Consider the following 27,919-nt stretch of genomic DNA (forward strand, 5'->3'; position numbering starts at 1 on the left):
CTGCAACATACACAAACAGTACAGAAAAAAGAATACAAACACAGATTAGACAAGCATTTCAAATTAACAAATTAACTCTAGTATCAATGTTGATGTAGCTTATATCTGAAATATCAGACAAGTAAGCTGACAACAGTTTTGCATATGTATAAAGTTAGAAATCTCCTAAGATGGTCTGAGGACATTGACAGTTTACACTTACATAAAAATGATTTTAGAAAAAACTCATGTTTTCTTACGTTGTCATTTCACGTGTGTTTTGTGAGAATCACTTACATCATACAGTACAGTATACAGCGAATCAGATGTCAATCATCGATGGATTTTCTTCAATCTGTGCTACAATGCTTCTGGAGGTTGCACGCGTTTAACTGTGTCTGACGACGAACAGGTCGCGTGGGTACATGTGTGAAGTTTTGCTTTTAGTTAAAAGATTGGTAAATTCATTTCCACGTCACCCAAAAATAGTTATATTCTGCGTGTTTCTACATAGGTTACGAGTAAAACAGCTTCGGACGATTCCGTTTTTGCAGCGATCTGAACAATTCATTCAAACTGATTCGCGAACCAATTTAAACGTTTGGCCCATTCGCTTTGTAAAGAATCGATTCAAAAGACTCGTTTTTTTGCAAAACTTTGTAAGGAATCGACTCAAACGAGTCATTAATTCGCGAATGCGCCAGAAACACAAGATAGCAATTTAAAAATAAAATACAAATTTCGTAATTAATTAAAATACAGTAACGAAGGAACGCTGCATAGTGTAAACGAAGTAAAAGTTAAAAAAAAAAATTCCACCTCGGAAGGGCAACTTGAGTCGAGAAGGGCATATGGGCAGTTGCCCGGGCAACCTGAGCAACCCCCCTGTGCACGTCCCTGATTCTCACAAAACACACGTGAAATGACAACGTAAGAAAACATGAGTTTTTTCTAAAATCATTTTTATGTAAGTGTAAACTGTCAATGTCCTCAGACCATCTTAGGAGATTTCTAACTTTATACATATGCAAAACTGTTGTCAGCTTACTTGTCTGATATTTCAGATATAAGCTACATCAACATTGATACTAGAGTTAATTTGTTAATTTGAAATGCTTGTCTAATCTGTGTTTGTATTCTTTTTTCTGTACTGTTTGTGTATGTTGCAGTTTACTGTAGAAGTGCCCTTCATAAGCATTCTTCTGTTTGTTGTGGAGTCAAGAAATGTCTAAACATTAAAAGATGAACATGAGACAAAAGTACAGAATCTGTCATATTTTTTTTTTTAATGGTCACTTAGCTGTGTCCTGATTGTTTACACATGAAAAACATAAAATGTGTAGGATCAGTTTGATTCACGTATGTGCATTTGTGTACAACATACATAAGTCAGCATTTAATGCTGTTGTTCTTTGTTGTTAAAGCATGTATGTGTTGAAACATAAACAAAGGTTAATAAAATGTGACATTCTAAACTTCTGACATACTGATACTTATCTTACCAATTTCTGGTCTCCACAGCAAACAGAAAAATCTTGTCTTTACAGTTCTGATACTTATGGAGGGCACTGTATTGTGTGTGTGTGTGTGTGTGTGTGTGTGTGTGTGTGTGTGTGTGTGTTTGCGCGTGTATATCTAGATTTATTTTTTCATGAGTAACTAGTAACTCGCTATTTGAGTATTATTTTCATTGCATACTTTTTACTTCCACTTGAGTAATTATTTATTTAGTTACTTGTACTTTTACTTGAGTAAAGTTTTTGGCTACTCTTTCCACCTCTGTTAAAATCTTCATGAATCTAGGCTGAGTTTGCCACGTTTAAGCCTAAATAATCAGACAGATAGCAGCTAGCTACAGCTTGCAGACAAGCAGCCTAGGCTACAATTTTTTTGGTGGGCATTAGGCATGCTGATTTTAATAAAGACCCTGTTATTCTCAATCCTTCATATAGGCCGTGTTTAAAAAAATATTTAGGGGGGGGGGGTGCCCTTTATTTAGGTCAGAGCAACTGCCCCTAAAAATTCCTGTGCACGTCCCTGGTTATAATATTCATGAGACTCCAGTCCTCATTATAAAGACAAGATTTGCCTTTAACCTTGACATGTGTTTTCTCTGGCTACAATAACAGTGCAGACTCTAAAAAAACTTTTAATAACTTTAAGTCATTTACTGGTGAGTATTACTTCAATTCTGTGTCAATACAAACAAATGGCAAAGTCTTTTTTTAAGAATCACCTTTTAAAGGCTCTATTTAAAATAAAGTTTTATAATTATTATTAGAAAAATTGAGTCATGTAAAACGTATTTACACTGTACAGCACATTTATACAGCATTGCATTGTTTCAAAGCAGCATTACGTGAGGCTTCAGTAATCTTGCGTCTTTTAAAGGGGTCTTGGCATGAAAATTTGACTTTTTTATGTTTAAGTGCGATTGGGTCCTAAGTGCTTCTATCAACCTAGAAAATGTGAAAAAGATCAAACCAGTGACTTAGTTTTGGTAAACCATTCTCTATAAGCACATAATAAAATAAGTATTTGAAAATTTGCTCTCCTTATGATGTCATAAGGAGCTCTTATTATAATAATTCCACCCCTTAATCTGCCCTATCCAACCACAGCACTGCCATTTAGTGCAGAGAGAAAGAGAGAGAGAAAAATTATTTACAGCACAATTGAGTTTAAATTTAAACATACCACCATCATTGTGATCAGTGTTTGCACTTCATCCGCTCATTTGCATTTTAAAGGACACACCCAAAACGACACATTTTTGCACACATCTACAAAGTGGCAGTTTTAACATGTATAATAAATTATCTATATGGTATTTTGAGCTAAAACTTCACATATGTGTTCTGGGGACACCAAAGATTTATATGATATCTTAAAAAAGTCTTGTGACATGGCCCCTTTAAAAAGAAAAAACACCCTCCAAAACCAAATTATTTAAGCAATGCTATCCAAATGAATTCAAATGCATAAATGTAGACATACCCACATTCATTTTAATAGTTTTGTTTACTATGAAGATTTAACTTAAGCACATAACTTGATGGTGTCTGTTGAGCCATATCTAAATACCAGAAAAATATGAACACACGGAGGATCTTCTGACTTGAGTCAAAGTGAATCATGAAATTGAGAAGTAAATGAATAAGAAGTGCTCTACTTGAATTTGTAGATCCTTATGGAAAAACAAATACATTTACATTTTAAACCATCATAATGGTGAAGTCATACAACAAGAAATATTTATATAAACTCACACATTATAACTCGAACATCCAGATCTTCTTTTCATCTTTATCTGTGTGTTGTGTGGACTTTGCCCTTTCAGCCCAGATATTGTGGGAGCTTTGATGTGTTGTGCTGAGCATCCAGCTTTGATTTTCCAGCATCTTTCTCTCGTTCTCACCTGAAACTTCCTTCACCTTTTCTCCTAATGTATAATAACCATCAACAGAAGACACACTTTTGACCGCCATATGAGGACAAAAGAAAAAACATAAAAACTCTTCTGCTCTTCAGGCTGTATTTCAAGAGATGACATTTATTGTGACATTTTTGTTTTATGAAGGATTAATAACCCCACCGCTATCCACTGTTCTCCTCTCACGGAAAGGTTAAAAGATTTTCTTTGCTGTGAAATAGTTTTATCTAATCTTAAAGTGTAACACTGGCTAGTTCATACCTTTATATGTTAGACATCAACCACTTAAACCTCTGATAAACATGTACAGTATGAATAATGCCATTTATCCGAGTCTGACGCAATGTGGCTCAGACGCGCTCATACACTCAACGCTTTTTAAGATCATTAGTCATTCAGCACAATGCCAGAACAGCTAAATGTTTTGTTGTTGATCCTCTGTCAGAAATATTTCTATTAATGTCAGCACAGTCCTGTTCAATACAGTAACCTGATCTGTATCTGACTGCGGTTCGGTGGATTAAATCTCGTTTCATAAGTACAGTGGAGTCCAAACGTCTGACCATGTTAAAAATCTTAAATGCAGATAAAATGAAGAAATTTCTAAATATATGCAAATTGGACACTTTGTTAATTCCTTTGAACAAAAGGTCAGATTTGCTTGCTTTCATTGGAGAACATGATATGATCTTTCAAACATTTCTCCTCAAATCATGGATCATTAGTCTTTTCACAAATTTGGTTTCATAAGAGCAATAAGACACCAAAAAGCAAGTCTAAAATCATACTTTTTTGCTGACAAGATGCTACAGTTACTATTTTTATGATTTTTAATAAAAAAAAATTAATTTGGACCAAAAACCCAGTAAAAAGGATTCATTTTTTGAAATCTGAATAAATAAGCTTTTCACTGATGTACTGGTATGGTGTATTATGATAGGACATTTTTTGGCCAATATACAACTATTGGAAAATCGAGAAAATCTGAGGGTGGAAAAAAACTAAATACACTTTAAAAAAAAAAAAAAAAAATATATATATATATACCTTGCTACTTATGGTTTTGTGTTCCAGGGTCACATTTATTTATAAACCGAGGGCTTGGAACCAGAGGTGGCATTTGACAAACTTTACAGGTGAGCCAAAAAAAATTTTGACCACATTTCAATCAACTGTATTTATTAACCTTCAACCGCAACATTGCAAACACATACATACTTATATGGGTAAGTTCTTAAGTGAACATATTATGGCTTATTAACACAATGAACATACGCCCCTCTGGTTCCAAACAATGCTCAAACTTTTGTGTTAGGTCTTTGTTGTTTTGCTGCTTTATTCAGTACAGGTTGATTTCTGATGCGTCTTTTTGGCACAACTATAGAGCTCATCAAGACATTTAATTTTATATATAGAACTCATTTTCGCCCAAAATGCCAATTACTCCCCTCTAGTTCCAGGCCCTCGAAATGTAGTAAGTGAAAAATGTATTTATTGTCTAATAACTTACAGAAAAGGCATTAGAAATATAAGATTATCACAAATAAAACTTTGTTAAAGGTGTAGTGAATAAAAAATGTATGAAATACATAATGCATCACAAGGGTTATTCATAATATATTCAGAACTATATATCTATTTACAAAATACATTTTGACTGGTACACTGCAAAAAATGATTTTCAAGAAAAAAATTATCAGTATTTTTGTCTTGTTTTCAGTAAAAATATCAAACAATTCTTAAATTAAGATGCTTTTTCTTGATTAGCAAAACGACAATAAGTCTAGTTTTTTCCAAAAATATCAAATTTAAGTGATTTTGTGGATAAAACAAGCAAAAAAATCTGCCAATGGGGTAAGCACATTTGTCTTGAATTTAGTGTTTAAGAAAAATGTTCAAGATTTTTTTGCTTACATGATTGGCAGATTGGTTTGCTTGTTTTATGCACAAAATAACTTAAATTTGATATTTTTGGTCTATAAACTAGACTTATTTTCTTGGGTCATTTTGCTCATCAAGAGAAAGCATCTAAATTTAAGAATTTTTAGATATTTTTACTTAAAACAAGACAAAAATACTAAGATTTTTTTTCTTGAAAATCATTTTTTGTAGTGTAATTTCTAATACAAAATGATAATATTTAAATATATATCACAGGTTAAATAGTGTCCCGAATGACATACTATACACTTACAAATATGCACTGTGTACTTTACCATCTACTGTATGAATTTTAGAAGAGTAGTGTTGTCCCAAATGGAATATTTTTTGTCCCAAATTTGAAATATAAATTTTTACTAAACTGAACCTTAGCAACTGGAGGAGACCGACTGGAGGAAGATAATATTCCTGAAGTTAGTCATTTATTTTCATAGTCATTTATATTTGCTGTCATGTAATATTTTTATTACACATCACGCGGGTACGTTTCACGGGTCCGCGTATGTATTGTTTACAAATGAGGACGCGTTAGTCCCGCGGCGTGTATTTCTCTACATGTCGTGCAGTTTAGACATGGTAGTTACATTCGCTATTATGTTATCATGATAGTAAGGATGCACTACAGGATATTTTAAGTGTGTGCTGTAATATGATTCCATACATTGCGCTATTGTTTGCACGTGACGCGATGCCAGTCAGTTTATACGCGTTTACAGAAACACACGCATTAAAACATTGTTAAAATCAAAAGCTAGACAATTATTCGATGGTAGGGATGGGCATAATTAATCGACGATCGATAATTGATTGTTAAGAATTTCGTCGATCACGTTAATTTGTTATCAATTAATTGAATGCATTTTTTTTATCAAACCCCTGTTTCACAAATACTGCGTATGCGTTTGCCTATGTGTGCGGCGAATCCGTCAAGCACCCATCACTGCATGAAAAGAGCTGTATACGGACAAATACGGAATGGGAAATCCCTGCTAAACTTTAGGTTTGCCAGATTTTTGAGGCAGAGTGCTTGGAAAGGTAATACACCAAAGTAAACCCGTGAAACATCCAGAAACCTTACGTTTGTGGATGTATGTAGGAACTGGTGGAAGTTTCCAGGAATCCTTACAGCTGGTTGTGAGGAGCGGTGGGTGTGAGGTGCACTGTAAAAAAAAACCCCGTAAAAAAACGGTAAAAAGTCTGGCAGCAAAGTTGCCAAACACTTACCCTCAAATTACAGTGAAAAACCTTAAATTATTTTACGGGAAAATGTTGTTTTTTGAAAACGGATATTTACCGTAAACATTTTCTGTATTTTTACAGTCAACCTGCTGTAGAAAGAATAAAAAATTTCATAAAATAAATCTCCATTGAATGTTAAACGAAAGTATAAATCTGTATAAAAACTTTTAAAAATTGCAGAAATACCTTAAAATTACATAATTAAAACAAAGATTTCTGTTTTAATACAGTATTATTTAGTATATATTTAAGGTAATACAATTTATCTACGAGAACTCCTTGTCAAAGTAAAGACTTTTCCATTTAAAACACACAAAAAATTTAGTATAATTACCTTCAGATACGCTAATTTAAAGCCTAATACCAGTATATTGATCGACTTAAACTTTTATTTTATGTCATTATTCAATCTATTTACAGTAAATTCCTGTTAAATATTGGGTTTATCCTGTACAAAAAAATAAGATCTTGTGATATTACGTTTCATAAACATATTTTTAATAGTTATTTATTTATAAAAACATTATTTGACAGTAATTATAGACACATCTAAACTAAATTTAAAATTTTTACCATTAATGTATGCAGGTTTACATTATATAAACATTATTTGACATTAATTATAGACACATCTAAACTAAATTTACAAGCTTTTACCATTAATGTATGCAGGTTTACATTATATAAACATTATTTGACAGTAATAACAAGCAACTCTTCAATATATCTACATGTTTGTACCATTTAAATACTGGGGGGTTTACTTTATATAAAGATTTTTTGGCAGTAATAACAAGCAACTCTCCAATATTTCTACATATTTGTTACCTTTAATGTATGGGGGCTTTACCTTATAAAAAAAATTTTATTATGGTAATTATAAGCAACTTCCCAATATATCTACATACGTTTACCATTAATTTATGGGGGTTTACCTTATATAACCAATACTTGACATTAATTACAAAAACATCTCCAATAAATTTACATTTTTTTTACCATCAATGTATGAGGTATACTTTATATAAACATTGCTTTATACTAATAAAACTTTATATCAACATGACATTTACTCAATGCATGGGTTCACTTTATATAAACATAAATGGACAGTAATTACAAGCAATTCTCCCATATATGTAAAAATACACATGTTTATTTTATGTAAACAATATTTGATAGCAATTACAAGCAACTGCCCTATATATATATATATATATATATATATATATATATATATATATATATATATATATATATATATATATATATATATATATATATATATATATATATATATATATATATATATATATATATATATATATATATATATATATATATACACACACACATATACTTTTTCCATTACATCATGGGGTTTACTTTATAAGCCAGTGGTTCTCAAACTTTTTCAGCGTGCGGCCCCCCTTTGTGTACGGTGCATTCCTTCGCGCCCCCCCCAAAGAAAATTTATGACAAAAAACTGTTCTAAAACTTCACATTTTAATTAAACAAAACATTAAATTATACAAAGTAGTGCTACCTTTTTTTGGTTTAATTTAGTGATGCACCGATACCACTTTTTTGGAATACAAGTACGAGTACAAGTACTTGCATTTCAGTACTTGCCGATACCGATACAGAGTACTTCATAAAAAAACATGATTTAAATGTACAGGTAACAGCTTTAGTTATATAATTTAACAAAAAAACAAAGGACTAGTTTTCCAGTTTGTTGTAAACTCTGCCTCTTTGGACAACACGAGGCATTAACTCCTTACACGCTGCTCAAGCATAGACATTTCTCAGACCGTGGTATCGATTACAGGTATCGGGGGACTTTTAACGAGTACGAGTACTTTAGAAAATGTGGTATCAAGGCCGATACCCGATACCAGTATCGGTATCGGTGCATCCCTAGTTTAATTTCCCAGAATTCATTAGAATTTAATGTATTTTATAAAATGTCATAAAACTGGAGCCCCCCTGGCACCATCTCGCGGCCCCGGACCCCAGTTTGAGAACCACTGTTATAAGCAACTCCGATATATACAGACCTTTCTTATAAGTGCATGGGACTAACCTTATATGAATATAATTTGACAGTAATAACAAGCAACTCCAATATATCTACAGACTTTTCTTAATAGTACATGGGATTTACTTAATATAAACATTATTTGACAGTAATTGCAACCAACATTCCAGTTTATGTCCACACATTCTGTATTAGTATATTGTGTTTTAAATGTACAAAAAACAAACAGAAGGTCTATGTTAAGTGCATTTGCATCAACAACTTTTTCACCAAATACATACATACATAAATACATACTTCTGATATTTTACAGCAATGTCCTTTCCATTCACTGCATATCCCCATTTGAGATGTACATTTCCACTCAAAAGAAAAGTGTTCATTTTAATGTTAAGTGCATTCATTTGGTGCACTTTAAAAGCAAAATAAATAAGCTATGGCTCTATGAAGAATGTTACCCTATTGTTAATAATTTTGGGCCCTATGCACACTATTCCTACACCCCATGACGATTTGCGCGAATTATGGGTGCGACTTCTGGCGTGTAGTATCAGTAAACCAACGTTTTCCATGATGATTACGGTCATAAGCAGCAAAACAAAGGCGCTCTAAGGGAATTGAAGCGTTTTAGACCATAAAACATTTTTTGTTACATACCGGAAACATCTCCTCACTATCTGCTTGCTGCCTGTCCGTTGATCAAACTGTAAAAAAACGCGATCTCTGTAGACAGCCTAGACTTCACAAACGGCAATATCAACAAGTGGCCAAACCTAGCATCACAAAACAAAACAAAGTATTCCAGCCAATAAACGACAAAGGATTTGGGGGTGGGGGTTGGGCGCGTTCATGAAAGCACGGAAGGGAGGGGGAGGAGTTAGCTACGCTCCGTCTGTTTGAAAACAGTTTCAAACGTCAACAATAACTAACGTCTCGCAGATTCGCTTAGAGAGCCTTTAAACATGTGGGAACACAGCTTGTTACACCTCAAACAGAATAATGTTGTTATCCACATTATTTTCAAACGCGGGAGTAAGAGATGTGACGTATTTCCCTTCTTTGTGCGGGAGCTCAGTTTTAATGGCCAGCCAGTAGAAAACAGTGTGTTGGGAGCACGCATAAAACATGATTAAAACGGTTATGGTAAATATTTACTACACCAGCCATGTATGAGCCAGTGTGAGGATGAAATTAAGAAGTGTCCTGATATATCATATGAAGATATATTCAATCGTTTCATGTTGTTCCTAGGGGTGACGGGTCTTCAATGCATGCAAGTTTTTTTAAACTGCAATTTTAAATCGACTTTTGAGTTTTTGAGTGAACTCAAAGCTAAATGCTATCGAAGCGTCGCAGCGCGCTCCAGCGCTTACGTGCACGCACACAGATGATAAAGGGATGTATCAACAATTCTTAGTTAAGGTAATAACATATTATTGATATATGTTGAAATATGAAAATATGAAATAATATTGAAAATGAGTAGACTATTCCTTTAAAATATGTGATTTATGTGGGTCTTTTCCAGGAGTATGACGTGTTGATAAAGTATTAATTAGACATGTTTATGATATTTGTTTTAGTTAAATTAAGTACAATCCGAGTCATGCTGAAACGTTTTAAATTAAATTTGGGCGCTGGTGTGTGTCTCGCATTGAACATTACGCCGCGGCAGTTGTGTGTGGCCTTGCTATGACGACCAGCTGCATTTAAGGGGTACTATCTCTGAGTATGATCTGCAATGGAAAATGGAGCACGGACAGAGCTGGTACGGGTAATGGTTGTTTAAGTACTGTTCATGCTTAACATCTAGAAAATGCACATAGGCTTAAAACTCCTTCTGTCAAACACAATAGAAGCTAAGTTCTTTCCAGTAACAAACAAACAAGTTCATATATAATCAGTATTAATATAAAGATGTGAATGTGCATGCTAAAAAAAGTTCATTTGGCAGATTGATATTCACCCACGTCCTTTCAGAACTCCAACGATGGCTATGATCCTCTGTAGTGGCTTTCACCAGGCCTTGTCCTGAAAAATAAAAAAGATGTATCATGCTTGCAAAAATTCCTACACATCAGCCGTGGCCACATTGTATTGTTTTCAATTTACACACAATGGCAACTTTGCCTCCCTCACAGCATCGCCAGAGCAGAGCCATTAGGTTGCCGCTCAACAATAATTTCAGTTTGGAGCTCGAATGAAAATTGAGCATGAACAAACTTTGCCTCTATTAATGCTTCTAATGCAGGAACATTAAAAGGCAGAGTCCACGATGTTTGAAAGCCAATGTTGATATTTGAAATCACCTAAACAAACATGCCCCTACCCCAATAGACTCTGGACCTTCTGTTGATAGACCCGCCCCACACATACGCAACCCGGCAAGGATGTCGGTTAGTAGACACGCTCCTTACTGCTGATTGGCTATAAGTGTGTTTTGGTAGTCAGCCCGTCTCCTTTTCCAAAGCGTTTTTCAAACATCGTGGACTCCGCCTTTAAGGGGTTAAAATGTCTTAAAAGGGTTCAAGCTGCTCTGTAGATGTGATCAACAAAATCTTAAATCCACTTGTAAATAATCTGGATAAACCAGTTGGATTTCCATACAAATCCTCACCTTGTGTTCATTAAGACGTGCTTTTCAGCTCTTCTTCGAACTCCTTTGCCGCTTCCCTCTTAGCTTCCAGGGTTTCAGCCTATCATGTTCTCAGCCATCTGGGTCACCAGCAAAGTAGAGTTTAACTTCACCCGGGCGATTCAAACTGTAGAGCAGGTTCAGAGGCTGGCTGTGCGAGAGCTGTCTGGTCTGGTTCCGACTTCACCACCTGGGGCCGGATTCACGAAAACATTCTTAAGACAAAAAATAAGAAAGTTCTTAAGATAAATTATAAGAAGTGCGTAAGAATGTTCCTAAGTGCAATTCTCAAACATTTCTTAAGAAGTTCTCAATTTTTTTCTTAAGAATATCTTAAATTTGTGTCTTAAGAATAAAATGACAAGCTTTAAATGAATTATACCCTGCTAATGAGGTAACAATACATTTATCCATTAATCTTTTGACTACCTTGCGATCATTAACGCGATACAAACGAGTGATGCATTAAGACTACCACAGGATGTTATTCGCTGTTGTAACAGAGGTAGCTAGTATTAAGGCGGTGCGGTGCGTAAATATAAATCCATAATGTCCCAATCGGTCCGTCATGCAGGCCGAGCGCTCTGAGTGTGCGTGCTTCACTCTCCGTGCCCACGGCTTTCGCCTCCCGCGACCCGCGCTCACGCGTCAAGAGACGGACGCGGAGGGTCAAGCGTGCCCGCAGTTTCGGAGCCCTCGACTCACATGACGGAGCGATTACCGGTCCGCCTCCCGCTAAGAGCGACTTTAAGCTGTTAAGTAATTTCATAATGAATAGGCTATTACGGAGGAAGTTACATGTTTGCTAATATTATCACTAATACTTATTTGTGTTGTATGACATATTACTGAGTAAGCTATTAAACTTCATTATATGAGTGTTGAATTCCTCTTTAAACTAATCTATGTGAAGTAAACTGATTAAATTGCCATTTCAGACTACAAAATACAACATGTCACATTTAAAACAATCACATTAACTTATAAAACATCTTACATTTTGAGATTTAAGACTACTGTAAGGTTATCCTAACTTTAAGATGTTATTTAAGACAGTTTATTTTTCGAGAATTGGAATTCTTCTTAAGTTTTTTCTTAAGAACATACTTAAGGAAAAAAATAAGAACTTTCTTAAGAAGCTTTTTTGAGAATACAAAATATTCTTAACTTTTTTCTTAAGCTTGAATTTAAGATAAAAATGGCAGTTAAGAAGATTTTTCTTCTTAAGAATGTTTTGTGAATCTGGCCCCTGGTCCTTGGCCTCTTGATCCTTGTCAAACTGAACACAGAATATGAACCATAACATGGGTGAGAAAGATTTGATAAACCCCTTTAGCGTCATATGGACAAATGTACAAACATTAAAATGCTACACATAACGTTAACTTACCTGTCCAAGTGGATTTCTCTTCCAGAAAATGGCCCTAACGTGATTTCTTGTTATTGAACAAAGCATTTGGTTTGTTAGATAATGATAAACCTTAACACCATCAAATAATTTTACCTGCAGCCACATTTATCCTATTATGTCTGAGGGTCTTTCCCTTAACAGTTTCCAGCAATTAAAGAAAGGACTGGTGAAGGTGACATGAATCTCCCCTTTCAGTGCGCCACTTCAGGAGAAGAAAGACAAAAGGACAGAAAGTTGCTCAGATTTGTAGAATGAAATGTAAGAAAGTTTATTTGGTTACTGAACATAGGACAAAATATATTTACAGCAATTTCATTACAAACAAGGGGGGCAGCCGGAAAGGTGTAGGCTAAAGCCATGGATTATTACGCCTACCCTGTGTTACTTTATGAAATACAGTATGAAAATCATACTTAATACTATCCTTGGTTTTCGAATAGTACGTGGGTAAAATTGACTTACTGTAGTTGGTGAATGGGTCTTTCTGTTGGTTGTTCTCCCCCGATAAAAATCTTATTCCAATGCTTGATCTAAACAAGTAAGTTAAACAAATCAAATATCTTTTCAATGTCATTATAAAGAGGTTATGTAAACATATACTCTAACGAATAAATGACTGTTTTATCACTTTAAGTTACTCATTCCCACGCTTTTTTACCCCTCATGCGTTTGAGTTTTAAACTAACATTAGCTGACAACATTAATCATATAACGTCATATAAAACACAGCAATGTCAGATGGTAATGTACTACGAACACATTGAAATACGTGCTAATATCGCTACGCTAATAGCGAAGCAGTACAAAAACACACACAGCGATAACTTATTTAAGTTATCCTATGAGGTTGCAGTAACGTTATGCTACCCGTGTCCCTAAACGTTAGAGTGTTAATGAAAAATGATCTCTTACCTGATATGCAGCGAGCACCACTTGAGTATTTTTACAGACCCCGTACGACCCCTTCTTCTATTCACATTCCAGCTTTTGTTCTTCATTGACACATCAACTAAAATTCGCTGAAAATTTAAGAATTTAACAGGCAGATATAAAATAATCCAGGTCTGACAGAGAGATCAACGCAAAGCAGCAGCTGCTCCGACCGATAGTAACGGACGTATTTTCAAACTTAAAATAGGGGCGCAGACCCGCGCACAATATATATATATATCAACGTTTAAACAACAACTGACATTATTTTAATCATATCGACGTTAAAGGTAGATCATGTGCCGGCTGGGTAAATATATTAATTTACCTTTAGTGAAAGCTGAATATCCTGAAAACGTTCCATACTTTATCAAGGCTCTCTACTCTGGCCACTGCCAGTATGGCGCGATCTTACGTTATGACGTATATCCCCCTCCCAAAGTCAAGCGATGTTATTGGTCGAGATTGCCTCTGCCGTACGATTCGTCCAATGATTGTACAACATTCAATTATTTGAATCTGCGCGCACTTTCTTGATACCTAAAGCACAGAGAGAGAGACTAGAAAAACAATTACGATGATTGTTTACACTTACACGGTTGTTTAATGTTTCAAGCATTTTAATGTCTTCAATTGCTTCACCCCCAGTTTACCAAAGCTCAAGTTTATGCAAGAGCCTTGGTTGAACTGTTGAGCCCCAGAATAAATTCCTAGTCTTTCACACATTGTTCACCTATTGTAAATTAAAAAATATAGCACCCCATTGTAAAGCTTTATTCATAGTGTGGCTGTTTTCCCCATCAACCGAGAAAATTGTGTAGTGGCCTAATGATTTCACAGTGAGGGCCTTGAATTTTGTTGAATATACAGATTGACTTTGTGTCTTCAATGTTTTTAAAGTGGACATGTGCCAATATAGTCTATGGTCAATATATACGATAACAGAAAACCACTGTCAGGGCAGCATTTCAAACAGACAAAAAGGACAATTTCACCCTTAAAATCCAAGCCAAAAGAGGACATATCAGGACACAAGATTCAGTCCTTTCACATCAACAAGCAGACAGGCATTAGGAGGTTAGTAGTTTCCAGCATTCTTAAGCCTGGTTGTCTTGCAGAAAAACTGTCCCAAAGCATGATGCTCAGAGACTTGAGGCTGCAGCACCACTTGCCAGACAGCAGCAGCTGATACAGTCCATGGGTGGGGTCTGAAAATGTTGCCATTCAATTTTTCTCTGCCACTTATGAAATTGTTACAGAACACTTCAGAATTGTAAACACTAAGTCAGTGCCTGACAGTAAAACACGGGAAATATGATGCATAAACAATCACTGACTATTCTTGATTTCAGAATTTTATATAAAACTTAAGCTGTGCAATTATTACCTGTACAATAACTGTATAGGCCTATTTAGCTGTGCAACAATACCTCCTGCAGTATTTCATCTTTCGAGGCAATATTTTTAGATCTGTGTCTGTAGTATAACACACAGTTATTATTATGTTCAATTTTTATTTACAACATATCTGCATGAAAGGTAGCCTACATAGCGCTTTTTATTTTTTTATTTTATGCATATATTTTTTATCTATCACTCTTATTTCTGCACTTGTTGAATCTTAAGCTGATGTGGCCAGCAAAGTTTATCTTTGCTTCTGAAATATAATACATTTCTTAATTGTATATTTCTGAATTGGTTGCAGGGGACTTGGAAGTTTTGCAGTTGCCCTGTATTTGATAGGTGTGAGGTGCTAATTTTAATTCCCAGCTGTCTGCATGCCATCTAACTGACATCAGAAGCCAAAGTTGATAAGATACAGACACAAAGTATGTACTGCAAAGTATGTACTGGAAAAAGAGCCTCAGGCCAGCATCTGTAATAGACTTTGGGGCTCATGGGCCCATGGACTCCGTAAAAGTGGGATGAAGATCACAAGATGGCCATTAATGACTGTGAAGTCAAAGACTTCTAACATGTTAGGATAGTACAAGCTTGTTTTACTCCATTCAGGTCGTCTGGCTCTGTCTGTCTCTGTTCTAAATACCCTCTGTGTACTGGTATTTTCATTCTGTATTTAGGCTATATGTTAGGGGAGTGGGCGTATGTATGATGTGAACTGGCTGCATTGTACTTTTTTTATTGCTGTGGTCGAAAACGGAAGTGTCCACAGCTAGCCACCGCCCGCCATTTCAGCAGCAATGTATAATGGCAATGGCATGCAACACGTCAGCCAAGTATGGGCAATGATGGCACTAGATCCATGATGGCAGGTAACATTTGGGCCAATTGTGGGTGGGAAGTATGTGGCCCAGATCAGTTTAGTGATTGTAAGCCACATTTGAAAACTGTGATTTACAATAAATAATTATAAGAATTTAAGTATTTTTAGGCTTTCTAAATCTTAATGTAATTTAACCCTTTTTAAATAGTTTTGTAATAAAAGAAGCTAATGTATTTGGACAATTATGTTTGTTTACATTTCAGTTACATAAACATGGTTTCAGATCATGGTCAAGATAATTTTGTTCAAGTGATCCTGAACTTCCAGACGTTTTTCTTTCTGAATTTTAAAGTATTGATAACGTTTCTTGAGCTGTACCATGGATTGTTTCTATTTAAATTTGCTTTTGCGCGCTTTTCATTGTAGCAGGGGGTTTATTCCTGCCCAACGAGAATTTTGTATGTTGGTGCTTTTGTTAATAAAAAAAGTTAGATACTGTATAAATAAACGATATATGTTTCACTGTGCTTTTTGCCTGCCGAAGTGTTAAAAACGATCGCGTTACATTTGGATGCGTAGTTTATTATGCAGTGCATCAAGAACCTACAAGCGGATGACATCAAAGTACTGCGAGAACGACTCGAAAAATCATGCGCAGGATTATGATCTCAAATCCCTCTCGCGTTATTTTAACGTCATCCGTTTGTACGTTCTTGCAACGCAGCATTATGTAGAACACCTTATCAAAAATGATTGAGATGGCCAATCAAATCAAAAAAAGGTGAGTGCCACTGGCCAATCACATAACAGATGACGAGCTTTCCTCTGCTTTCCTGTTGACGCAAGCCGAGCGGTGGCCAATCAAATAAACCAATAGGCGGGGTAACCGTTACAGGAGCAACGCTGCCTGCAGCCGGCCATCATAACGGACACAGATTTCAAAGCGGGTGAAAGATACTAGTTGCCAACCGCCAATAAAAGTTAAAGAAGAAGAAAGAACAAGATTACTAGTAAGTACCTGAACTTGAGTATTTAAACTTTTTCAATCATAAAATGTTTTAGTTTAAATGTCTAACAAACGAATAAAGGGATGCAAACGTTTACGTGATCATGTAGTATGTGTTATAGGCTATTGCAGTTTGACGGCCATTATTAGCTGTTGTTAGGCATAAGAATTACTGTAATCATATTATTAATGAAGTTAATTAAATTGGTTATCTGGTCTTCCCGTTGTTAGAACATTTATTAAAAAAATAATATTTGAAAATGTATTTCTGTAACGTTTAAATTTTCTTTTTTGGTGAAAGTGTGTCAGGTCTGTGTTCATCAAGACTTGGAAGACTCTGGAGTAGGACAAAAAGGATGATGGGGTGTATATTCCAGTAGACACGTAAAACATCAAGGTAAATTAAATGTTGAGGCTCATGTTGTCATCTTTTTGTTTATATCCACCTGTTTCTTGACGTAAATGCGGGCGCCGCCATCTTTGAGCTTTCCGGTTTATGACTTCCCGTGAGCCACTATAGCTAACGGTAGCCTATTACGAAGGACACAAGTGTGCCGTTTTGTGCAATCAGGGGTTGCTATAATAGCTAACACAAATGCAGTAAATCTCTACAAAACATTTGTTTTAACCCCATCCAGTAAAACCTTTCATAGAAACTACCAGTAAACAATAAATACAAGAATTGTTTAAAAACACTTAAAATGCTGATAAAAAAATATGCTGATTTAACGTTAGCTGATTTATTTATTCTGCTACTATATATTATTACAAAAATGTGATTACAGTACATAATATACATGACATAATCCGCTTAGTTAATGTTTATAATAGTTCTTAATGTGTTTGAGCTTATTTTTGTTATGTTTTAAATAAAAAAGCAAATACTTTCATAAGCTCATGTCTCCACCTGCGTAAGAAGCGATGTTATAATATTTTCATAAACAAAAACAATACTCAATACATATGGAGTAGTTTAATATGTTTATTAGGGTTTGTTCAAATAACTTGCACGGGTTGGTTGAATGATACTGCTGACTGTGTCAGAAAGCATCTTTTGCAGCGATTTTTGTGTGAGCATATCAATGAACACCCCTGACCACTCGGTGAGTTTCACGTCTTTGTAAACGAAAGTTTAATGCATTTAAGAAAGGATTGTTCCAGTGCACCTATTAGACCCATTATAGAGGTGGGAGGTGATACAAGAAACACCTGAAAATTCTCGGGGCAGCCACATATCTCGAAATTTCAGTCAAAACCGTTCTATTTCATCATAAACAATCCGAAAACAGGGCTTTAAGTGTAAAATACCGAACTTGTCCTTTAAGTACATGCTCAGATCTCATTTGCTTTTGAGTACCTTAATGAAAAGTACGTCTTTAAGGTCTAAGCTATGTTTCATTTTATTTAGACATTTAACACTTTCGTCCAAAGCAACTTCTAATGGTCTATCTGTCTGTTTTGAAGTATATCTTTATGCTTTTAATTGCTGTATTATATGGCTTTGGCTTAATAACAAATATTCATTTGCATCTATTTTCTTTAATATAACAGTGGGCTGCTGTAATGTTTACGTCTATGGAAAGAGGAGCTGAGAAGCAGTACTTCTTGTTGAGGACAATCTTGAACACTTTCTCATACACATTTATTATTATTATTAGTGTTGGATTGTTTTTGTTTCAATTTTATTAATTGTATTGTTTTAATTTTTCGATCGATTTGAAATTACCTCAGTTAGATTCATGCTAATACTTTAACCCTATAACTGTCACTGTCCCACAGGTGGGATGTTTGGCATTACATATTTAAAACAATAATTACATAGTCTAAACCTACACCAATCTTGACAAACGATATACCGTTGGAAAGCTCTAAGAATGTAGTTTTAATATATCAACACCATTTTGAAAAAAAATGTATGTAGTAAGAGTCATTTTCTAAAATATCGCAGACCAACAGTTGGGCCCAAAATGTTATTACATATTTATTTGTAAATATCCCATTAACCTGAAATAACCTCGACAAACTATATATTGTTGGAAAGCTCAGGGAATGTAGTTTTCATATTTCAAGGCCATTTGATGATAGAATTTGTATAGGGACAGTTATTTTGTTAAATGTCACTCACCCCATAGGAATACATATAAATGATTATAAATTTATAACACTAATACCCTATAAACTTGAAATAATCTTGACAAACTATATATTGTTGGAAAGCTCTAGGAATGTAGTTTTCATATTTCAAGGCCATTTGAGGATGGAAATTTAGTAGGGACAGTCATTTTGTTATTTGTCACTGACCCAGTAGGAGTCCATATGAATTCGTATATATTCATAATTCTAATATTCTTCAAAATGAATATATGAATCTTCAAAAATCTTGACAAACTATATATCGTTGGAAAGCTCTAAGAATGTAGTTTTCATATTTCAAAACCTTTTTGCATTAAACACAATGCAGAGACAGTAATTTATCAACTTTTGACAAGATATTGCAACTAACCGTTGACACCTAGTGGCCTTGGTTGGTAAAACCACTAAAAGTGTGACAGAAACTTCATTTTTTGTTATTTTCACCTAAAATTTGGTTCAGAACTAGTTGAGACTTGTGTCTTTACTGGTGTGGTGTTTTGAGAGTAAAACATTTTAATTTTTATATACATTTGATTAGAGAGTATATACTTTATTGCATTATTTTTATTATTTAAAATAAATTTAAACGGGTATAACTTTTTTGTCATTTAATATTTACAACTTCAAACACCTCAGTGTAAAACTATAAATTGTCTTCTTAAAAAAGAGACCAAGATTTTGCTTCTAAACCAAAGAATGCCAGAGTTATAGTAATTTTAACGCGCAGATCACCTTTTCACCCCCCCACTCAAAAGGGGCAGTGACAGTTATAGGGTTAACTGGAACTTGTATCTTTCCGTAAAGCTGACTGTAGAGTTGGTTTCACATACACATGAAGTTGTAGTGTTTCTAATTAACTTAACTAACTTTTAAGTTCAGTTTGGTTCAAACTTGTATTTACCCATGGTAATTCATTTAAATTTTAATTCATGCTAATATGTTAATTTCAATGAAAAACTTCTGTATTTGTGTATAGCTGGTCATTTGGGCAAACTATGTTTCACACACCAGTGTAACTGTCACAATGTTTTTTTATTTTTTTTTATTATTAGTTTGTTCTAAACTTCTGTTTGTTTACTAAGGATTAAATTGCTTTGTAATTTAAGTTGTTGGTGTTAGATTCATGCCAATAATGTATTTGAACAAACTAGTATTTTTGTTTATTGCTGGCAGTTTATATTAGAATAGTTTTAACACATACAATGTGGATGTCGTAGTGTTATTGACTTGTGTTATTGATTAATAAAAATGGCAAATAATTTCAAAGTAATTTTTTGTGTTATTTATTAATATAATTTGGGCAAGATCAGGCTGAGTTATGGCTCAGTTTTGGAAGTTCTGGTTAAATGCTGGTTTTAATATGGTGACTTATGGCTGAGAACTGGTACCAATTAACCTGATCTGGGCCGGTTATGGGATATTATCTGGCCCTTGTCTCTAATCCAGAACTGGGCCATTGTAGGGCCGTCATTATTTGTTGTATGTGGGCCGAGGAAAAACTTCTTTTACTTTTGCCAAAATTGCTATGTGGGTCCTTAAATTAATGGGATAAGAATGTAGATATATTGGAAAGTTGCTCTTAAATACTATAAAATAATGTTTATATAAAGTAAACCCTATACAGTAATGATAAAGTAATGTAGATATATTGGATAGTTGCTTTTATTTACTATAAAAAAATTTATATAAACTGAACTTCATGAATTAATAGGAAAAGTATATAGATATATTAGATAGTTGTGTGTAATGACTATAAAAGTAAATTTATTCAACGTAAACCTATAGATTAATGGGAAAAGTACGTAAGTGTATTTGATAATTCCTTGTAATTACTATAAAAGTATGTTCATTTAAAGTAAACCCTGTAAATTAATAGGTAAAGTCTGTAAATATAATTGATAGTTCCTTTTAATTACTATAAAGTAATGTATTTATAAAGTTAACTTCATTCATTAATGAGAAGAGTCTGTAGATATATTGGATAGTTGCTTTTAATTACTATAAAAGTATGTTTTTTTCAAATTAAACCCTATACATTAATGGGAAAGGTATGTAGATATATTGGATAAATGCTTGTAATTACTGTGCAATATGGTTTATATAAAGTAATGACCATAAAAATATGGCTTTGCAAGCTATTTTAATGTGATCTTATTTTTTCTACAGTTTAAAAACAAAATTTAACAGGAATTTAATATTAATAGATTTGATAATCCCATAAAATAAAAGCCTAAAGCTGTTAAAATACGGTATTTTAAGTAATGTTATGTAACTTTTTTGTGTTTTACATCTAAAAATCTGTACTTTGACAGATAGTTCTTGTGGATGTAATTGATAATGTTATGAATTTACCAAAGAATACTGTGTAAAAAAGAAGACTTCATTTAATTTTATCATTTTGAGGTATTTCTGCAATAATATCCAGTTTATATGCAGATTTATTCATTTCTTTTACATTCTACAGACATTTTTTAATGGGATTTTCTTTTCATTCTTCAGCAGTGGAACTGTAAAAATATAGTACATTTTACGGTAAATATCTGTATTTTAAAAAACAGAATTATTCCGTAGAATAACTTAAGGTTTTTTACTGTAATTTGAAGGTAAGTGTTTGGCAACTTTGCTGCCAGACTTTTTACCGTTTTTTTACGATTGTTTTTTTACATGTATTTACCTTAAAGTTAAGGTTTCATATTAAAAAAACATATAGTTGTCTTAATTTTAAATATGTGATTTTTTTTGTATTTTTACATAGAATTCAATGTAATTTAACATTCAAGCCAATTAAAAATAAGAATAATCCTGTAAAAAAACTATGATTTCTCATTAAGTGAAATTACAGTTTATTAATTTTATTTTATGGTTAATGTTTTTAATAAAAGTTTTTTTCTTTATTTTAATGACATTTACACGTAATGTAAAAAAAACAGAAAATTTCAGTAAAATAATACAGTATATTTCTGTGAAAAAAAATTTTTTTTTTACAGTGTGTGAAGGGCTTTTTATATGTTAATGACCCACAGGTAGAGGTGTCTTCTTTGTTTTCAGAGCTGAGTGGGGTGGGGGGGGGGTTAACCATGTCTCTTTAAGACAGCACATACAGTATTGTGGTACATAAGAACTGTGTTTTCTAAATATGTTTATTATTAATATAATTTAATTAGTCTATTTAAGAAACTAAGCATCATTCAAAATAACTAAAATTCAATGGACACAATTACAATTTTAATGTGTGAAAATTATGTCTCTGACTCAAGAGAAATGCAACAAATGTTATTTCAGAATATATATTTCCAACACTTTGAAAACATGTCTCCAACTGCCCTAGGTCAGAATATTGTGAACGTATCTCTCAATGCTGCATACATCGTTTAAAGGAAGCTGTTCAAATGACATCATGTAACTCATTTTTGCTAGCTAGGATGTTGATAAATTAGTCAGTGAAATGTAAAGCTGCTTATTTTTGCTGATGTCTCATGATTTGAAGTTCATTGTTTCTATTGTTATTATAATTCTACCCTAACATTTCATTAAATCTTTTAAAATAGAAACAAAAATATCAATAGACAGGTCCATAATCTAAAAGACAGTCTTTCACATGTGGATGCAAAACATGTTGGGTGAAACAGACTGACAAACTCGGGTAAACATATCTGCAGATACCTGTCAGCTACTGTACTTCTAGTCCAGAGGTGCCCAAAGTTGGCCCACAAAAGACCTTAAATTTTTTTATGTTTCATGCATACTTGAAGGTGTATAAAATGCATCACAAAACCTAATGAACTCGGGTACTATAGGCTAAAAATGAAGAGGTTGCGGCAGTGGCACACAGAGAAAAGGATATTTAAAATTGATTGGCAAAACGATTTCTTTTTCCTACAAACAGCCTTGGAAAATAAAACTGCATTAGTTATGCATAAACAGAGTAGTGTTTGCTTATTTATTTTTTAAAATATTAGAAAATTATAAATTAGGGGTTATCAGGGCAACTTTAATTTTAATATAACACAACAACATTTACTTTTGGCCCACGGCCCTCAGTCAGGTTTGGCCCTTGTAAGGAAAATGTTCGGGCACCAATGAATGTTCAAGTCTATCTGAGGAGGTAACTTTTAGCATTTGATAATGCATGCTTGCACAAAGTCAGACCACATATTATAATGTTTGTCTTCAATCAATCAATTTAAACAAAAGAGATGGGGACTTTATAATATAATAAGGGTCCATATATCACAGTGAAAAAAGACATACATGTATTTTTACTTTAACATGAACTAATGCTGAGTTACAGCATATCCTAATAATAAACTATTGAAGAGTCATCATTAACTACGACATGTTTTTCATTGTTAGTTAATGCAGTCATTTACAATAAATTAATTTGAGTTCATGTTGTAGTTAAGTAAGTTCAGTAAGTTACATGTCTTAACTCAGCATTAGTTTATATTTACTAATATTTAAGTAAGAATTCATTTAGGTATACGTTCAATGTTTCCAATGATGAGCAGTTAATCCACTAAACCCAGAGATAATTCCTGAGGCATGTTTAAAGAGTTTTGTATTTCATCAAGAAGGTGCTGCTGATTCACAAAGATTTTATATTTAAGAAAATCTGAGCATCATTCCAAATAACTGTTAACATGTTTGTCAACTAAACATGTTTTGTAAACGTAATAAACTTTATAAAAATATTTTTTATTTTTTATTAATAATCAAGTATAAAGAACAATGCATAGTGTGAAAACGCGGATTATAAAAAGTATATTAAAGAAAAGGACTACATTTCCCAGAATGCACCTGCACCTACTCATCTGCCCCCACCCTTCAGGTGCGACTGCTCAACCTATGGGCTTGACGGGAAAATTCAAAATCGCGAACCGTTACTGCCTGGACTACTCCGTCTCTTGTTTGCTCATTAACAGTAAGGTAAGTTTGATTTAATTCATTTGTCTGCATCGCGCTGATCGGTTGCCTATTTGTTCATATTATGTTATTAACTATGATTCGTTTTTGTCTTTATACTAGAACTGTTTGAATTTAAAGCACAAACAGTAAAACATTAAGGTTATACGTGGTACACAGCGGTAAACATGAGGTTAAAAAGACGCGAAGTAACATTCAAACCGGGCTGTTAAAAGATTCAATTCGATGTTTAAATTTTTAAAAACAAAACTTTAAAGAAGCCAAGATGAGACGTTATTTGCTTAAAACAAACAAAACAACAGTAACTCGTGTGTTTGAAATGTTAGCAGCTAGCAAGTGTCTCTCTGCTATTTTAAATGGTACAGACGATCTTTTGTTGTTTTAAAAGCTCATTCAGTTCTGGTAGATGCTGCTTATTTTTCAAGACTGTTTTAATAGCTTTATATTGATTTGTAACAAAGCCAGCTTCACTTTAAGAGAACCTAGATGCTAATTGTAAAGAAGCTTGGAGTCATAATATATTTAAACGTTATATGTTTGCTGTTCTTCATCTTTTTAAATATGAAGTCTATACATGTTTGTGTTTACAGAGGTCATGTACACTGTGGTCAACTTTGTGGACGATGAAGAGGTTTCTGGGTAGAGCTGATGTATGTTTAATCATTCAATGATTACATTAAATTAAAATCAAACATGTTAAATAGTAAACGGATGTATTGTGATATGTGATTTTGATTTTTAATTCTGTGTTTGCCAGAGAAATATAATGAAGTAACAGTGAAAGCTAAAACATCAGACTGATCCAGACACTGAAGAAATTGATATCACTGCAATCTGGCCAAAATGATGTAAGTTTAATAATTAAATTATTAAATTAAAAAGGTTAAATCGTAAATAGATGTGTTATGATGTATGTGATTCTATTTTTTTTATTCTGTTTTTGATAGACAACTATATTGAAGTAGCCTACTGTAATGAAGCTGCAGAACAACACAGAGACTCTGAGGACATCAACACAGAAAATGAAGTAAGAAGATGTATATTATGAAGTTCTTTGATCATATATTGTTGTATCTTTGTACAGTTTAATGCAGTGGTTCTTAACGTTATTCCTGGAGACCCACTGCTCTGCACATTTTGTATGTCTCCCTTATTTAACACACCTGATTCATATCATCAGCTCATTAGAAGGGATCTCCATGAACTGAACTACGTCTGTCAGATAAAAGAGATATACAAAACATGCAGGGCAGTGGGCCTCCAGGAATTACGTTAAGAACCACTGGTTTAATGTTAACTTTCTAAAATGTACAACTTTAATTCTATGTCATTTGATTTGTCGTGTGTGTGTATGTGTATGTGTATTAGTATTATGCCAAATACTTATATGTACTTTTATATTTCCAAAGGGCTCCAAAGAGATGTCTGTCCAGATGAGGGTGCATCAACGTTACCTTTGCTGACAAGTATATGCTTTACAATGTAAAACCTAACAGTTAACTTAACTCAAACCATTTAAGGAAATCGGTTGCCTTAACCCATTAAGTTTAAAAAAAAACATACATTTGAGTACTGTGAACTTAAGTCTTGTGCAATAATGCACAGTTATATTTAGTTAGTGTGAACTTAAATATAAGTGCATAACTGCATGTGACTCAATTTGTTTAAGTTCACAGTACTCAAATCTATGTGTTTTAAAACTTAAATGGTTTAATGCAACCGGTTTTCTTAAATGGTTTGAGTTTAGTTAACTTTTAGGTTTTACAGTGAGAAATTCTTGAATAATTCCAAGACAGAGCTCTGCAATTGTATCTACACTGCAAAAAAATCAGTTTCTAACTTAGGATTTTTATCTTGTTTTTAGTAGAAAAACTAAAAATTCTTAAATCAAGATGTATTTTCTTGATGAGCAAAATTACCTAAGAAAATGTCTAGTTTTTAGACAAAAATATACAATTTAAGTAAATTTGTGCCTAAACAAGCAAAAATATCTAACAATGGGGTGAGAAAATTGTGCTTGAATTAAGTTTTTAAGAAAAAAGAAAACTTAAGATTTTTTCTCACACCATTGGCAGATATTTTTGCTTGTTTTAAGCACAAATTCACTTAAATTGTGTGCATTTATTTATTTTGTCTAAAACTAGACTTATTTTCTTAGGTCATTTTGTTCATCAAGAAAAAGCATTTTATTTAAATAATATTTCTACTGAAAACGAGACAAAAATACTATGTAAGAAAGTCATTATTTTGCAGTGTAGGACTGATTTCTTGAACAACAACTATATTGATCTTGCTTTATTTTATTTAAATATTTACTACATTACAGTGGCAGGTGGTGACTTCTTTTTTTGTGAGCACTCGATGCAAAGTTTGTCACAACATGTATATAGCCAGTCATTTGTGTGGTTCAAAATATGTGTTCTGCGTGTATGTGCATCATGTGTTTTGACTAAACCCGTGATGCACATGGTTTACATGAAGCAACAAACACATTTTAAAAACACAAGCAATACACATGACACTCCGAACACTTATTTTGAATTTGCACCCCTCGGATGAGCAGTCACGAGCCGCCACTGCTACATTACATTGTACTGCTTTGAATGTAATTTTTATTGTTGCTTTTATTTTGTTTTATTTTACTCTAATATTGCTTTCTCTGTCTGTATATTTATGAGTTTAAATAGTATTGTTTATGTATGCAACTTTTAATATTTGTGTATAATATTATTTTGTGATTGTGACAATTGTGAATTGTTCAGTTTTTTATTAAATAAACATTTCAAAGTCAATTCAAGTTTTTTATTTTACATAAGGGTTTTGGGGTGTATCTGAATATAAATATGAATATATATATATATATATATATAGTGGGGGGGGTTTTAGTCTATCTGCATAGCAGGCAAATAACCAATCAAGTCACTAAGCTATGAGGGCTTGGGTTGGGCTTAATACAAAGTGTAACCAATCAAATGATCTCAACTGGAAAGTTTCAAAGTTGTGTCCCAATAGTTGTCAGAGTTTTGGGAGGGGGTTTTAAAAGCAACCAATCAGTGTTGAGATTAAACACCAATGGAGACACTAGAATTGTGCAAAGGTGTGAAATCCCAGTACCTCTGCAGGTGTGAAAATGTCCCCTGACAAAATCTTCAATGGGATTATTTGCCATGGCAACAAATGGCTGCATGTACCACAGGAATATCCCATCAGCAAGATACATCCGAATTGGTATCATTACGGGAGTTTCCTAACTTGGTGGAATTAGAAGTTTACCCTCAGTGGAACTAGTAGATACATCCGAAAATCAGTGGTGTTTACAGGAGTTTCCTAGTACGGATACACCTCTTTTCATGCAGTGCATTGCAGTGCGCTGCTGATCGCTTATTCTGCATATAAAATGTTCATGTGATTGACACTTTCTGTGAACACTTTTCCGCATAAACAATAGAACAAAGCATCATTTTTTTTTCACAAAACAATATATGTTAGATATTATTTGACAGACTAGTAAATGTGGATTAAGGATGTTTAAAATCTCTAGCCTGGTGGTCAGGATCTGAATGGATCAAATCAGCAGTTTTGCAATGCTTTATTTATCTCCACATATATCATAAATAAAAATAAGCAGAGTAACTTTGCAAGTCTACCCTTCCACATTATATATTTCCTATGTATATGATTTCCAAATAATAAACGAGAGTATTCAACGACAAAAAGCGTCTCATATGGAAATAAATCCTCACAATATTATTATTTCTCAAAACTTTATGACAAAAATAAGCAACTGTATGAATTCAAAGACGCACACATTATTCCGCATATATTTGAATATTATACAAAAGTATTCATATAACGGCACGTTTCATATGGCAAATAAATATCCTCACATTAACATAACAGCATAATGAAATGAATAAACAGACAATGAAACAGGATTGAAATATAACTTGTATTATTATTACCGGAAAAAAGCAATATTGCTAAAATAATCTCTGAGGTAAATGCGTCAAAAACGCTGTTACCC

The 27,919-nt window shown here is 33.5% G+C and overlaps 3 long non-coding RNA genes across 5 annotated transcripts; 2 read left to right on the top strand and 1 right to left on the bottom strand.

Annotated features, from left to right (window-relative positions):
- Positions 1–7,936: 7,936 nt before the first annotated feature.
- On the bottom strand, positions 7,937–14,029 carry LOC135730339 (uncharacterized). Of its 2 annotated transcripts, XR_010525950.2 has the most exons (6): positions 13,938–14,029; positions 13,592–13,698; positions 13,142–13,209; positions 12,773–12,881; positions 11,251–11,483; positions 7,937–10,664 (listed from the first exon to the last, which is right to left on the bottom strand). It is a non-coding gene; the product is annotated as an uncharacterized lncRNA (long non-coding RNA). The 2 variants fall into 2 exon arrangements; XR_012337900.1 differs by lacking the exons at positions 7,937–10,664; positions 11,251–11,483 and adding an exon at positions 11,496–12,547 and having other exon boundaries at positions 12,659–12,881.
- Positions 14,030–16,617: 2,588 nt separating this feature from the next.
- LOC135730340 (uncharacterized) lies at positions 16,618–18,629 on the top strand. The gene is made up of 3 exons (XR_010525951.2): positions 16,618–16,843; positions 17,141–17,236; positions 18,391–18,629. It is a non-coding gene; the product is annotated as an uncharacterized lncRNA (long non-coding RNA).
- Positions 18,630–22,392: 3,763 nt separating this feature from the next.
- On the top strand, positions 22,393–26,634 carry LOC135730338 (uncharacterized). Of its 2 annotated transcripts, XR_010525949.2 has the most exons (5): positions 22,393–23,898; positions 24,486–24,545; positions 24,653–24,743; positions 24,843–24,922; positions 25,305–26,634. It is a non-coding gene; the product is annotated as an uncharacterized lncRNA (long non-coding RNA). The 2 variants fall into 2 exon arrangements; XR_012337852.1 differs by lacking the exon at positions 22,393–23,898 and having other exon boundaries at positions 24,022–24,545.
- Positions 26,635–27,919: the final 1,285 nt, after the last annotated feature.

Source organism: Paramisgurnus dabryanus, chromosome 11 (genome assembly GCF_030506205.2).
Source record: "Paramisgurnus dabryanus chromosome 11, PD_genome_1.1, whole genome shotgun sequence".
NCBI lineage: Eukaryota > Metazoa > Chordata > Actinopteri > Cypriniformes > Cobitidae > Paramisgurnus > Paramisgurnus dabryanus.